A 16,746-nucleotide genomic window follows, 5' to 3' on the forward strand; every position below is an offset into this window, starting at 1 on the left:
AGGTGTGCACACACACATACACACATGCCACTGTCAGAGGTGTGCACACATACACACACACACATGCCACTGTCAGAGGTGTGCACACACACATACACACATGCCACTGTCAGAGGTGTGCACACACACATACACACATGCCACTGTCAGAGGTGTGCACACACACATACACACATGCCACTGTCAGAGGTGTGCACACACACACACACACATGCCACTGTCAGAGGTGTGCACACACACATATACACACATGCCACTGTCAGAGGTGTGCACACACTCACACACATGCCACTGTCAGAGGTGTGCACACACTCACACACATGCCACTCTCAGAGGTGTGCACACACACACACACACACATGCCACTGTCAGAGGTGTGCACACACACACACATGCCACTGTCAGAGGTGTGTACACACACATACACACACACATGCCACTGTCAGAGGTGTGCACACACACACACATGCCACTGTCAGAGGTGTGCACACACACACACACACATGCCACTGTCAGAGGTGTGCACACACACATATACACACATGCCACTGTCAGAGGTGTGCACACACTCACACACATGCCACTGTCAGAGGTGTGCACACACACATATACACATGCCACTGTCAGAGGTGTGCACACACACACACACACACACACACATGCCACTGTCAGAGGTGTGCACACACACACACATGCCACTGTCAGAGGTGTGTACACACACACACACACACACATGCCACTGTCAGAGGTGTGCACACACACACACATGCCACTCTCAGAGGTGTGCACACACACACACATGCCACTGTCAGAGGTGTGTACACACACATACACACACACATGCCACTGTCAGAGGTGTGCACACACACACACATGCCACTGTCAGAGGTGTGCACACACACACACATGCCACTGTCAGAGGTGTGCACACACACACACATGCCACTGTCAGAGGTGTGCACACACACATACACACATGCCACTGTCAGAGGTGTGCACACACACATACACACACATGCCACTGTCAGAGGTGTGCACACATACTCACACATGCCACTGTCAGAGGTGTGCACACACACACATATACACACTTGCCACTGTCAGAGGTGTGCACACACACATACACACACATGCCACTGTCAGAGGTGTGCACACACACATACACACTTGCCACTGTCAGAGGTGTGCACACACACATATACACACATGCCACTGTCAGAGGTGTGCACACACACATATACACACTTGCCACTGTCAGAGGTGTGCACACATACTCACACATGCCACTGTCAGAGGTGTGCACACACACATATACACACTTGCCACTGTCAGAGGTATGCACACACACATGTACACACATGCCACTGTCAGAGGTGTGCACACACACATATACACACATGCCACTGTCAGAAGTGTGCACACACACATGTACACACATGCCACTGTCAGAGGTGTGCACACACACACATGTATACACACTTGCCACTGTCAGAGGTGTGCACACACACACATATACACACACATGCCACTGTCAGAGGTGTGCACACACACACATATACACACATGCCACTGTCAGAGGTGTGCACACACATATACACACTTGCCACTGTCAGAAGTGTGCATGCTCACACACATACACACACACACACGCACACGCACACACAGAGTGAAGACTATGGTTCTCAAGTTTTCCAGACAAGCACTTACCAACTTGATGTGGGAGTGTCATAATCAATCTGTTGATTTCATTGGTTAAGCAATAAAGAAACTGCTTGGCCCTCATAGGTTAAAACATAGGTGGGAGGAGTAAACAGAATAGAATGCTGGGAGGAAGAGGAAGTGAGCTCAGAGACACCATGCTCCTTTCTCCAGACTCAACAGCTCTGCTCTCTGGAGCAGAGACACCATGCTCCCCTCTCCCGGGCAGACGTGAGAGCTCTGCTCTCTGAGGCACACGCGATGAAGCTCCGACCCAGGATGGACGTAGGCTAGAATCTCCCTGGTAAGCCACCTCGTGGGCTACACAGATAATTAGAAATGGGCTAAATTAATATGTGAGAATTAGCCTAGAAGAGGCTAGATAGAAATGGGCCAAGCAGTGTTTAAAAGAATACAGTTTCCGTGTTATTTCGGGGCATAAGCTAGCCAGGTGGCCGGGGTGCTGGGGACGCAGCCCCACCGCTCCTATTTCAACATCAACTAAGCTGTCTCCCTAGCCCTTTAGGGACAATTATTTATAAACGTTAACTTTTAAAAATTTCATTTCAGCCGGGCGATGGTAGCGCACACCTTTAATCCCAGCACTCGGGAGGCAGAGGCAGGTGGATCTCTGTGAGTTCGAGGCCAGCCTGGTCTACAGAGCTAGTTCCAGGACAGGCTCCAAAGCCGCAGAGAAACCCTGTCTCGAAAAACCAAAAAAAATAAAATAAAAATTTCATTTCATTTTTTTATGTCTGAGTGTTTTGTCTGTGTGTGTGTATCTGTGCACCACACATCTTGTGCCTGCCTGGTGCCTCCAGAGGCCAGAAGAGAGCATAGGATCCCTTGAACTGGGAATTACAAAACCACCATGTGGATGCTTGGACTCGAACTCAGGCCCTTTGGAAGGGCAGCCAATGCTCTTAACCTCTGAGCCACCTCTCCATGGCTTCACTAAGACAGTGTCTCTCCACTGAACCTAGAACTTACTGACTCTGCTGGATTAGCTAACCAGAGTTTCAGGGATCCCCAGTCTCTTCCTCCCCCGAGCAGTGGGATTTCAGGCACACAGCAGCGTCCCCAGCTTTTCACATAGGTGCTGGAGACCTGAACTCACAAAACCAGGACTTAACAGAGCCTGAGTCCCTCCCTGGCCCAGAACAAGTGCCACAGGAAGGGAGCCAGCCCTAGCTCTCCTAAGTTCCCGGCTAACTTCAATTTTATTTTATTTTTCCTTTTTCTTTTCTTCTTTTTTTCTGTTTTTGTTTTTGTGATTGGGGGGGGGGGTTCTTTCTTTCTTTTTTCTTTTCTTTTCTTTTCTTTTCTTTTTTTTTGAGACAGGGTGTGTCTTCTCTGTGTAGCTTTGGAGTTTGGAGACTGTCCTAGAATTCCAGAACTCACTCCGTAGACCAGGCTGGCCTCCGACTTTAATTCTCTAACAGACGTTGTCATTTCATACCTCAGGTACCTCACACATCACAGCGACCTAAACAATGGGTTTGCTGTTACTCTCACTTCAGGAGAGAATGCCAAGGTCCCGGACCCTGCAGCTGGTGACGTCACCCCCAGGTGACTCTGACAGTGGAGCCTCCATGCTTTGCCCCACTGCCTTGCACAACCTTTTCTCGTGAACGCACTGACCCGCCAGCACCCATAGGTGGAGCAGCATAAGGAGATGGGAACCAGCCAGCCCGCTTCCCTCACTGGCGTACAGGAGAGAGCTCTCAACAGGCCCAGGCGGCCTACCCCTTTCTGCCATGCAGTCCAACCAAACTCAACTCCTGTCCCCCCCCTCCCCCCCACACACACAGAGGCCGTGAGGGGTAGCATGTTCTCTCAAGAAGCTCCTTTTCCTGCAACACTGTAGCAAGCATCCTGGCGTCCACTCAAAGGGGAGACAGAGGCAACACTCACCATGAGCCTCCCTAGAGCCGCGGGGACAAGTGGAGAGAAAAACGGGGACATTTTCCCCCACGGGGATATCTTGTGTGTTCTGCACTGGCCGCGGCGTTCCCTTCATCTAAAGGCTCTAAAATTTCAAATAAAAGAGGTACAATGAAAGCAGCAGCAGGATAAATAGCCGCAGTGATCCGCCGCGGCCCTGCGAGCTCTATTCATAGCTTTAGAACTCCGAAGGCTTCTAGTAGCAGCTGCAGGCACAAAGCTTCACACTTTAATTCTAAGGCTTCCAGAAATAGGTCTGTCAGGCCCAAAATATCTCTGCATTCCATTACTCTTAACTGTGCCTTACCACCATGCCTTCGTTACCAGCTGGGGGTGAGGGGATCCTCTAGACCCCACCCCAGGAGCAGGCAGGAGCTGTTGCTTGGGAAAGAGGACAGGGGGTTGAGACGGGGCTAGCATAGGAGGCTTGGGGGGCAGACTGCTCACAGCGAGGCCGTGAAAGCTGGAGGGTGTTGTCATTCCCAGCCGCGGAAAAGGCTGATGTCACCGAGAGTCGTGCTGAAGGCAAGAGGCATGGGAGGAAGAGACAGCACTGCCGGGGTGGGCCACGAGGGCAATTGCCACATGAAGAATGAGGCCTAAGGACTCGCGGGGGAAAGGGTGCCAAGGCCTAGTGCCTAGCAGCGAGTAGGATTCAATCAAAGGCAAACGAGGCCACAGAACCCCAGGAAATCACAGGGACAAAGCTGGAGGAGGTGCCCGCTCCTGGTGTGGAAGTTTGGAACCTGAAGCGATCTGCACCTGCGTGTTTGTAACAGAACAACCGACACCGGGTCAGGTCCAGATAATTCAGTGGGCACTGTGTTCTTCTCCTTACACCGCGCGTCCCTCCGGTACAAAGGGAAGGGGCTGGCTCATCCCAGGCCTGCGCCTGCTGCCTGGCTCTATAAAAGGGCGTGACAGATGGGCCGATGCTGGCCACCACCCAGTCACGCTTCGCAAGCTGATTGGTTTTCAAAGGAGGACAGGGTTTGTGAATGGGGCCAGCTTGTTGCTTGCTGCCTTCAAATGGATGCTTCTGGTCGTGTGGCCAGCCAGGCTCCCTTGTGAATGGATAGCAACGGTGGGTGGCAAGGTAACCAGAGGTGACTCTCCCCTCTCTGCCCCTCCCCATCAGGCTGAAGCTACAGTGAGGCTGGGGCTGGAGTCCTGGTGACCCTCCTCCTGGCTGGTGACTGACCCTTCCCTTGCTCTGCCTTGGCTCAGCATCTGCTAGGATTAAGTTCTGATGAGCGTAAATTTTAAAACGTAAAACAAGATGGAAGTTTCTTCTTCTGCCATAAGGTTGCCTGTACACAGCTAGTCCACGAGCTGCTCACTCCCACTGCTGTGAGCACCTAGGCTGCTTACTGCTCTGCCATTCCTAGTTCTTAGCATTATCCTATTGATCCAGCTCAAGCCCTGACATCATATCCACACTCCAGGCATCCACACAAAAAGGACATGGGATGAAAGTGTCCAGGCTACACACCAGCCATTGAGATTTCCCCAAAGCTTCCGTGTAAGGCAAGGCTAAAAGATGGTAGCCTGACTCCAGTGCCATACCCCGCTGAAGGAAGGTATGGAAATGCAATGTTGGGTCCCTATTGGGGGGGGGGGGAAGAATTTTCCATGGTTTTCTTCCACTCTTCCATCTCCTCCAAGGGTCTTTTGCTCCGATGATCATTTCCAGGATCTAACAAGCATAGCTAAGGAGTACGCAAGGGGTGGCACTGCCCTTCTATGAAATAAGCACCTGTCCATCATGAATGTTTTGGGTTCCCCTTATGAGGGTTCCCCTCCTGAAATAAAATCCTTCCTCTGCCCTGGAGGCCCTGGGGACCTGGACCTCCGACACCATTGCTCCTGCTTCTGCCACCGCAATGAGCAGTCTTCATCCCTCGCTCAGCAGGCGTGGCTTTTACCAGCAGCCGTGATGCGGTGGGCTGGTGTGTTAGCCTGTAAGTAGGGTTCAGTCTCAGGCCCTTTGCAGCCCCCGATGGTACTGAGCAAAGAGCTGGATTTTCTGTGGGGGGGGAGTTAGTAGACTTCCGTTCTTGGTCTCCTCCTGGCTCCCACGCCACCCACACAGGTGTTTGCAAGTACGTGGACCCCTCCCATATCAGAGGACAGCCCCTCCGCGTGAGATTTCAGCCATTTCCAGAGTTCTAGCAGGTCTAAAGATGGCACCCTGGGCCTGCTCACCTGTGCGACCCTCAGAGTTCCCACGGAAATCCCAAGATCTTCGCTGTTTACACCCAGGTGAGAGAAGGGTACTGAATTCTGCTCTGGCTTCTCCTGATTCCCCCAGACCAAACTGTGCCGCCTTCATCTTCAACTCCAGTGGCTCTCAGAGGACCTTCCCTCCATCCCACCCCCACCAGGATCTCAGGAACGACACGCTGGCAGTTCCCAGGCTGCGTCCCCTTCACCACCCTGACACCAACCCCCATGAGAAGTGAAGGCAGAGAGTCCAGTCGGCCCAGTCATGCCACAGCTCACTTCCACACCCACTCAAGACGCTTTTCTGGGTAGTGGAGAAAGACAATACCACCCATTCCTCTTCTCCTTTGGTCTCATTTCTCCTCCAGGCAAGCAGAATTTTGGAACCACGGAACTCCTTTCATGGCCCCCACCCCAATCCCTTTTCTGAGCATAGCCCCCTACAGTCCCTGAGGTCTGTCCCCCATGCCCAGCCTGACTGCTCTGGCCCAGGTCACACTGTTTCTCCCTTAGATTTTTATGCAGATGCCCACCAGCTGTCCCCAGTCCCCAGTCACAATCCTTAGGGCTTCCCAAAGGTCCAAGCTAAGAATTCCACGGCTTCTGGAAGCCGCTGACCATTGTTTTCTTGAAGGTATGACTGCCAATCTTCTCCCCATGGTCCTGCTTCCCCCACGCTGCTCTCAAAGACCCTTTCACCTTGTACCTGCTGCTGATGCTGCCAGGAGTGGCTTTCTCCCCTCTCTCCAGCATCCACCCTTCAAGTCCTAACGCCGGCATGACTTCATCTGAGAAGCTGTCCCTGTGGTCCCTCACTGTCCCAGCTTCAGGCTTTGTCTGTGAGCTGCCTGCCACACACATGCTTTTACTACACACACGTGTTCGCTCCAATAGGGCCTGTCCCACAAGACACACAATTATTCATTCTCGTCACTTGTCACTCTATGACAGGAGCCCCGGGGAGCAGGGACACTAGCTGTGCCTCTTTGTGACTGACTGAACTGTCTTTCATTCATCCGTAGTCTGAAGGCTAAGTCACTTGGGAGGGCCTGGGGTCAGAAGAGGCTGGCAGGACTGAGAAGAGGAGGGGTGAGGCTAGGAAGGGGTGCATGGGGGCTTGCCTGGGAGTCAAATGACAATGCAGTGTGGATGAGCCAGGTCCAGCGGCCATGCTGATGAGTTTGCACAGCGGCTCCATCTTCCCAGGTGTGTATATATTTGGAGGGAAGGGACAGGGAGGCCTTGGGAATCTGGATCTGTACCAGGTGCTCTCAGAGCCAGTCACCCTTAATAGCACCGGTAGGAAATCCTGGGCTCAAGGTGTTTCCTAGGCCTCGGGACAGGGAGCTCCGTCTGTGCCAAGGGCTCTGCTTCCTGCCGCATCCCTGGGGACAAGGCCCCCACACAAGGAGAGCAGATTACTTTACACAGTGAAAGGCTTACCTCCCTGAAGCAATGGTATCTCTGAAGGGATCCTGACACACACACAGACACAGATGGGCAAACGTGAAATCCAAATAAAATCTGTAGTCTAGCTAGGAGTGTGGGAGCTACGTCAAGTTTCTCCATTTTGACAAATGTACCAGGGCTGGGTAGCAATATTAACTTTGAGGAAACTAGCTTACAAGTTTGCATAAATTCCGTATACTACCTCTGCTACAAAATCTACATTTTGTTCATTATAAGGAGAGGTCTGGATATAGTTTTGTTGGCAGAGTTCTTGTTAGCACGTACAGAGCCCCATGTTTGGTTCTTAGCCCAGAAAAGTCCAGCGTGGCCTGTAATCCTAGCGCACAGACTGGAGGTGGTGGAGGTGGAGGATTGCCCTCTCCTGCAGAGCAAGTTTGAGAGCAAAGCATCTCAAAATAGCAATAGCATAATTAATCAATCATCTTATAAAAAAGAAAAGAAAAGAAAAGACTTCAGGGACTGGAGAGAGCTAAGAGCACTGGCTGTTCTTTCGGAGGACTCAGGTTTGGTTCCCAGCACCCACATGGAGGCTCACAGCTGTGGATTAGCACCGGTTCCGGGGGATCTGATACCCTCTTCGGATGTCCTAGGCACTGCATCACGTGGTGCATGGAGATGCACGCAAGCAAAACACTCAGACACGTGAAAATAAAAAAGTATCTAAAGGGGTCCTGACAAACCCATCAGTGGTGGCGTGTCTTTAATCCCAGCACTTGGGAGGCAGAGGCAGGGGGATCTCTGTGAGGCCAGCCTGGTCTACAGGGCGAGTTCCAGGGGAAAAAAAACCTAAACAAATAGATAAGTAAATAAAAGGTCACTGGGCAGTGGTGGCTCATATTTTTAACCCCAGCACTCAGGACACCGAGGCAGGCCAATCTTTAAGTTCAAGGCCAGCCTGGTCTCTAGAGTGAGTTCCAGGACAGCCAGCGCTACATAGAGAAACCCTGACTCAAAACACCAAAATACATAAATAAACAAATAAATACATAAATAGAACAAAAAGATTATAGACCTAATTCTTTTCTTTTTAAAATATTTATTTTTATTTTATATGCCTGCATGTTTGCCTTCATATGTATACCCCATGCATGCCCATGCAGAAGGAGACCAGGAGAGGGTGTCAGATCCCTTGGGACCGGAATTATCGATGATTGTGAACCACCACGCAGGTGCTGAGAACCAAATCCAGGTCCTCCGTAAGAGCAGCAAGCTCTCTTATCCTCAGAGCCATCTCTCCAGCCCCATGGATTGAATTCTTAGGAATCTGAAGATCACTTCATAATCCATCATTCATTCTCTCTTTAACTATTAGTTGAACCCCCACCAGGTACCAAGCATTGTTTTAGGAGCCTTGAATACAGTGGTGACCCAGCCAAATGGTACCGACAGTTAGCCATTTATCTAACCCTTCTCCACCCTGCAGACTCCACAGCCCGGCTCCTGGAGCTGAAAAAGGGGCAGGAGGCTTGATGCGGCTCCAGGGCTTGCATGGAGTGCACCCCTGAGTTCCCAGGGGTCTGTGCGTCAGAGGGGGCTTGTTTATAAAGAAAGCCAAGCAACTAGAAACGGGCATTCTTCCAGACTTAGGCTGATGTTCTGTGAACGTGAGAGCGCGCTCAAAGGACAACAGGGCTGTAGTCATGTGACCGGAGCTAACTTTTAGATTCAGACCAAGGACTGGGCTGGCAGCCCCTTCTGGCGTCCCTACAAACCTTCCTCTGTTGACTGTCAAAGAGGACTGAAGGCAAAAACTGAGACAAATAAACAATCTGAGCTCACCCAGCACCCCAGTATGGGCTGACTTTAGCCTGGTCGCCAACTTAGAACAACTCCACGGTCAAGGTCAGGGTCAGACCCACACACCAACTGGTCTGGGCAGCCACCTTGCCAAAGCCACAGGAAGGAGAGGATGTCGTCATCCGTCCTCACCCCCACCTCTACGATACCCCCCCCCCAAACACACAGATACTGTGTGTCCCAGCAGGCAGGTTTTGGCTGGGGAGAACTTGGCGCCCAAAACCAAGCATCCTGAGAGAGGCCCAGCACAAGGCTCCCCTGGCCTCCGCTTTGCGCCTTGGGAGGGAAAGTTGCTCAACCGTGAGGAATGCAGAGTCAAAGCTGAGACCAGAGGAAGCTGGGGAGGTGACAACCGAGCCTCGGAGGGGACTGTTCTGAGGAGCAGCGGGCTGCAGACCTCGTCAGCTAACGGCAGCTCTTTGCGGGGAGGGGAGACAGGGGGCACAAGCAGCAGAAGATGTACACACAGCTTGTTGCTGCCACTAGAGCAGGACTTGGCTCCTGCATCAACCCGGACCCCAGGCAGGACTCCCTCCCACTGACAAACAAGTCCAATGCAGCGGAGATTGATTTTACCCATTTCTCTCTCGCACCTGGAGTGAGTGCTCTGAACACAGTAGGTGCACAATAAACCTAATGGTTCTCAGCCTCGGTTTCTTCCTGTGTACGGAAAGGGTTTGATCTCCGGGCTCCTAGCAACTCTGAAATTATGGGATGCTGCGATTAAATTCATGTGTAAGGCTGTGGTTTTGCTTTTAGTTTTTCAGGGACATTTTTAGTGCTACCCTTTATGATGTGCCAGGAGTGAATTTGACACCAGATGGCTTTTTTTTTTTTAAATAAGAAAGAAGACAAAGGGAGGAGAAGACTATTTTCCAACTGGCAGTGCTGACAGCATTTTGGAAGAAAATCCAGAGACGCAAAGAGGAGCCGTTCTAGCCTGGTTCTTCCTTTTCCTGCACGCTGTTTCCTTGGCCTCCACCAGAAAAAGGACGGCTCATGCTGGCACTTTATGGATGAGGCCCAGGGAACTCCACCCCAGCCATGTCCTCTGTCAGAGGGTGGCCTCTGAGCGCAGGGTCACAGACTGCAGCTACAGGCAGGATTCTGGCTAAAGGCTGATTCTGCCGTTCACTGCAACAACCGACACCTGGCAAATTAAAGGCTGGAGCTCTCCTTCTGGGGAACATTCAAGAAAACCAGCCAAGGCGGCGTATCTCTCCTGGAATTCCTCCCTCTCGTGGCGGGGAGCAGGGATTGGTCCTTGCTCAATAGGGCCCCAAGCTCAGTTATTCGTGTGTTGAAGCCCGGAGAAGGGAAATTCCTGGAATAAGCAGTTTGGCATGATGGATAGACAGGGGGTGGCAGCCGTCATTCTGCTCTGGTTCCGTCAGATCCTGGCTCCACCACTTGCTAGTTTGTTTGAGGAAGGTAAGAGGTTTTTGGCCTTTATGTGCCTGTGTTAGCTGGGGCTCCTGTCGCTGTGAGGAAGCAGGCTGGGAAGGAAAGGGTTGGTTTTGCTAACACTTCCACATCACTTCGCTAAAGGACGTCAGAGCAGGAACCTGGAAGCAAAGGCTGTGGATCTGCACGCTGACTTGTTTGCTGCTTCAGAGGGTTAGTCAATGGCTATCATGGCGGGGAGCATGGTGACAGACAGTAGGCAATGGCGCTGGAACAGCAGCTCAGAGCTCACAACCTGGCAGCAGAGAGACTGTGACTGGGCCTAGCAGGGGCTTTTGAAACCTCAAAGCCTAATCCCCAGTGAGGTACCTCCTCCAGCAAGGCCACGTTCTTCCTAAACATACAATCCACCAACTGGGCACCAAACATTCAAATATATGAACCTATAGGATCCATCCTCATCCAAGCCACCCCAGTTCCTTAGCTGCCTCAGCTATAAACGGAAACAACCAAAAGATCCCACCACAGAAAACTGGTGTGTGAATTGAAGGAGGGAGAACAAGTGTTGGCGGTCCACACCTGCAGTGGGCCCAGCGCGAGAAAAGCCTTCTTCCGGTGTGGTCAGCTACAGGAACATCCAAAAATCTGGACCTTGTACTGGGAAGATCTTCAAACTGTTGGACTCTGAGGAAGCCCACTATCACCTGTGAGAAAGAGTCCAGCCTAGTTGACTGGTCCCTCCATGTCCCTAGGAGACTGGTGGGAAGACACAGGATGAGCGGAAATCACATGCCAGCTCGCCATGCCACTGAAGGGATCTGGCAGAAGAAAGGAGTTGTGGGTGAGGAAGGAAGGGCTGTTGGCAGCTGGCTAGAAGGTTGTAGCAACTCAGTAGATGGCAGACAAACACCAAACGCAGTGTGTGACTGCTACCCACAGTCTACAGCTCTGCATAGGGTTTGTACGCCCTCGGACGTGTGTAGCTAGGATAACCTTGGACTGTTGACTCTCCTGCCTCCACCTCTTCAATGTTAGGGTTACAGGTGTACCCCACCATACAGGGGTGACAAACAGTTTGCAGTTCGAGATGTGGTGTCATAGGATCTTGACTAGAAGGTTCGTGTGTGTGTGTGTGTGTGTGTGTGTGTGTGTTAGCATGTGGAAGCCAGAGGTCAACATTTGCAGAGGTCAGTCCTCTGTTTCTACCATGTGGGTCATGGGGCTGGAACTCAAGTCATCTGGCTTTGCAGAAGTCACCTTCACCATGGAGCCATCACATAGACCCTAGAAAGCTCCTTGAACTGATAATTGGCTTTCTGTCATGGTGTCTGCACCACACAAACGCCAGAAGAAACAGCTCTGGAAGAAATGTTTCAGAAACGCTATGTGGCTACGCAGATGTGAAGGTGGGGAGGACAGGCAGCAGCTGCGTGCTTGGGTCCCAGAGACAATAGGTCATTCACGAATCCCAGGTATCACTCCTTCAACACATAGGCTCCTCCCCCTCAGATTCCATTCAAACTTTTCCAGCCTCTAGAAAGATACTGACACCTAGCTTGACCTGTCTAGGGGAGGCGATGTTTATGTTAGGCCTGGGAGCTGGAGTCTCCAATTGCTATCACTCTTGGCCTGCAGGAGCCTCCATGGAAGACTCTGCCCCTGCATCTCTTCCCTTCCTTGAATGACTGACAACTGGATTCCAACTATCCTAGGCAGGCTGGAGGCAGCTGCTCCTTCTTCGCAGCCTTTGTGTGGTTCCTCGTGAGCTAGCTACTTCCATCTTCTGGGTCTCCTTACAGGGGCCGTCCTGGCAACCATCTAAGTTAACCCTCCAGGGCTGAGGATAATAAATCCGTTGCTAAAGTGTTTGCTTAGCCTTCATGAAGTGTAGGAGGAGGGCCCGCTTGTTCAGCCTGGCCACCTAGCTAGCTTAGCCCTGAAATAATCACACAGAAAGCATATTCATTAAAACACTGCTTGGCCTATTAGCTCTAGCTTTTTACTGGCTAACTCTTATATTAATTTTTTTAATCTGTTTTTTAATATATTTATTTATTATGTATACAATATTCTGTCTGTGTGTATGTCTGCAGGCCAGAAGAGGGCACCAGACCTCATTACAGATGGTTGTGAGCCACCATGTGGTTGCTGGGAATTGAACTCAGGACCTTTGGAAGAGCAGGCAACGCTCTTAACCACTGAGCCATCTCTCCAGCCCCCCTCTTATATTAATTTAACCCATTTCTAGTAATCTGTGTATCGCCACGTGGCACTTACTGAGCAAAATTCCTAGCCACTGTCTCTGGCGGCTCCATGGCGTTCCTCTCTGACTCTGCCTCCTTTCTCCCAGCATGCCATTTAGTTTTCTCTGCTTATCTAAGTTCTGCCCTATCAACAGGCCAAGTTTCTTTATTCATCAACCAATGAAAGCAACACATATACAGAAGGACCTCCCACACCAATGAAGCCCTGGGTTTGATCTCAAACACTGAATAAAACTAGATATGGTGGTATGTACCCATAATCCCAGCACTCAGCGAGCATAGGCAAAAAGAGCTAAGTCACTCTAAAATACATCGCAGGTTTGAGGCTATCCAAGACTACCCTGTTTCAAAAACAAGCTAGCAAATCAATTATACTTTAACATGTGGGAATCTGAATCAGGATGATATGTGTTCAAGACCAGCCTGGGCTACATAGCAAAACTCTATCTGAAATACAACAGAATGAGAAGGGAAGAAAGAAAGGAGAAGGAAGGAATAAACACAAGCCACTTCCTAAAGTCGCCTTCCGTTATCTTACCCTGTTTATTAATGGTGCGCTTACTGTTGCACACAGACCGAGTGTCCCTCCTCCGTCTGTTCATCACTGTATCCTAGCCTGTTTCAGGCTTACTGAGTGACACTGCCTCCTCCCTGGGTTATTCCCCCTCCTCTCTGACATGTTCAGACCATTCTCTTCCAGGTGGGGACTTCCTGAAGATCTGTTTAGAGAGTAGTTAGAGCTTCAGGAAATCCAGTCACAGCCAGAATAATCAGGGGACCTCCTGTGTCCCTGCTCCCAGTCAATATTCATAGGGGAGACAGGACGATCTGTTGGAGATGTGGAACCAGAGAAAAAGGAGTGGGACCGAAAACTGAAAGCAAGCATCCTGAACCAGATCACGTCCTAGGCACACACACACAAGCTTGCTGTTCACATCCCAACTCTAGGACTCTGAGCAAGGGTGTGTGTGTGTGTGTGTGTGTGTGTGTGTGTGTGTGTGTGTGTTGGGATGAAACCCAGGGCCTTGAGCATGTTGGGTAGGGCTCTACCATCAATCCCTGAGCAGGTGGATGGCTTAGAACTTGTAAGTAGGGGGAGGATACTGACAAATCTTCTGGGAAAAGCAAACTGTGCCAGAGAAAAATGGCTACTGACACGCTAATGGGGCTTCCCAGGGAGAGTCCCCAAGCATTGGGCTGCTGGGCCGCGAACCTGCATGGGTAGCTTCCACCTGGCTCGAGGTCTCCTCTCAGAGGTTCATGGGCAGCAAAGAGGTAGCAGACTGCGGAGGAAAGTCATTTATGTGATAGAAATCAGAGAAACAGGAAACATGAAATCAAAGGAATGAGGGACAATGACCAAGAGGGGAAATTTCAAAGTCAGAGCCAGAGAGAGAGAGAGAGAGAGAAAGAGAGAGAGAAAGAGAGAGAGAGAGAGAGAGAGAGAGAGAGAGAGAGAGGAATGCATCCAAAGAACATGAGACCGTTTTTTTAAAAAGAAGGAAGAAAAATCTAGCCAGTCTGAAAACACTCAATAAGATTTAAAAGAAAAGAAAAACGGCTCTAACAATATACTGAGTCAACAGATTGGGACAGTACATAGAAAATGTGTCCCAGGGAGGAACAGGACAAAGACACAGTTAACAAAAGAGAAAAAGAAAATCAGAGAATCCATTTAAGAAAGCAGGATCCAAATAATAGAAGTTACAGAAAGAACGGGCAAAGCAGGGTAAGGGGTCCCCGTTCTCCAGCACTGAGGAGGTGGAGGCAGGAGGCAGTGTTGTCTGTGATGCGTGGAGCGCTCAGGAGACCCTCTCTCTCTCTCTCTCTCTCTCTCTCTCTCTTTCTCTCTCTCTCTCACACACACACACACACACACACACACACACACACACACAAGGTCTGTACATAGCTCTGGCTGTCCTAGAACTTGAAGAGATCCACCTGCCTCTGCCTTCTCAGTGCTGGAATTAAAGGTGCGTGCCACCTTGTCCAACCTGAGACCCTGTTTCGAAAAAGAAAAGAACAGAGTGCCAATAAGACAGCTCCGAGAGAACGGGTATATGTTGTCAAGCCCAGAGACAACAAATTTAAAAAAAAAAAAGTAATTTAAAAGTAGAGGTATGAACAGAGAAAAACAGTAATGGAAGACATTTAAATAAATACGAAGTTCTTGAGATTGAGGAGCATACACTACAGCCTGGAGGGTCTTCCATGTCAGCATGGGCCAGGAGGGAGTTGCTGTTCGGTAGGTGTAGGCTTTGGGCCAGAGTTGTTTTAGTACGCCCTACCGGGGGACGGGTTTGGAGAAGGAATACCGCAGGTCACATGTGAGGATCAGCGAATCTCCTGTGGCCATGTGGGTCCTGGGGATCAACATAGGTCATCAGACTTGGTAGTGAGTACTTCTACCTGCTGAGCTGTCTCCGGGCCTAGAATCTGCATCTCTGGCATGTTCCCACAGGCCATCTTGATGCTGTGGGCCTGAAGAGCACGGTTTGAGCATGGTGTTAGATGGGCAAGAGCCTCCAAATGTCAAGACAGGGGAATGAAAAACTGGGCTGTGTCAGCAGCCTTTCAATATAGTATAGCTCAAAGACAAACATTCCAGCTGGGTACGGCAGTATACACCTTTAGTCTCAGCACTCAGGAGGCAGAGGCAGGTGGAGCTCTGTGAGTTTGAGGCCAGCCTGGTCTACAGAGCAAGTTCTAGGGATGCATAGAGAAATCCTGTCTCAAAAACAAAGATCTTAAAATAAAGGGGGAATAAAAGGAGGGGAACAAGTCAGGCGGTGGTGGCGTACACCTTTAATCTTAGCACTCAGGAGGCAGAGGCAGGCAGAACTCTGTGAGTTCGAGGCCAGCCTGGTCTACAGAGCTAGTTCCAAAACAGTCAGGGTGACATAGAGAAACTCTGTCTCAAAAAAAAAAACAAAATAAATAACTAAGTAAAAGGAGGGGAATTGATGAATTCAAAGTCTCAAAACTAAGGAAATAACAAGAACTTCTCAACTGCTAGAAACTGAAACATAAAGGAACAATGTCTTCAAAATTCTGAAGGAAAGTAATTTTCAACTTAAAATTCCGTACCCAGCCAAAACTATCAATCAAGTACAAGAATGGAATTTTAAATATGCAAAAATAATATTTAAATATTTAAAATATGCAGAAGTCTTATTAAAAAATGTTACCTCTTAGGCGGTCTTTCTCAGGGAGCTACTGGAGGATATGCTTCATTAAGACAAGAGAGTAAAACAAGCAAGAAGAAAGCACAGAGTTCGAGAAAGAGAGGAAGAGAGATGAGTTGGGGAGGGAGCTCATGCAGAGAGCACCTGCCTAGTATGTGTGGGGCCTATGTTCCATTCACAGCAAGAGGGAAAGAGAGTCGGGCGGTTGTAGGAGGCTGCTTGTTTGTTCCCAGCTGCTCAGCCCCGAAATAACCACACAAAAACCATATTTGCAATAGTAGCTCATGCTTTTAATCCCAGCACTTGGGAGGTAGAGGTAGGCAGATCTCAGTGAGTTCCAGGCTAGCCTGGTCTACAAAGCTAGGGCTACACAGGGAAACCCTGTCTCGAAAAGCCTACAAGTGTACCATAAGCCTACTAAGCATGTCTAGAATGAAACTGCCAGGATGGAGTATCCCAGGACACATGTCTGTGAGGGGAGGAAAAGATGACAGAATTCTGACAGCTTTGACCATATGTGAAACTGACTGAGGGGGTTCTTTGCGGAGCTGTTGAAGGGTGTGGGAAGACAGGACCAGAGAGTCAAAGAAACCAAGCAAGTACAAAATGAGACAGCTGACAGAAAAAAAAATATTAAAATTAAAACAGTTGTAATAAAAAGGAGATGTAAACACAGCAGACAACAAAAAGTCACAATAGAAAAGGATGGAACCAGAAAACTTGCAAGGGGAACCAGCAATATTTACAAAGTTGATGAA

The sequence above is a fragment of the Microtus pennsylvanicus genome, chromosome 20 (assembly GCF_037038515.1).
Source record: "Microtus pennsylvanicus isolate mMicPen1 chromosome 20, mMicPen1.hap1, whole genome shotgun sequence".
In the NCBI taxonomy this organism is placed as follows: Eukaryota; Metazoa; Chordata; class Mammalia; order Rodentia; family Cricetidae; genus Microtus; species Microtus pennsylvanicus.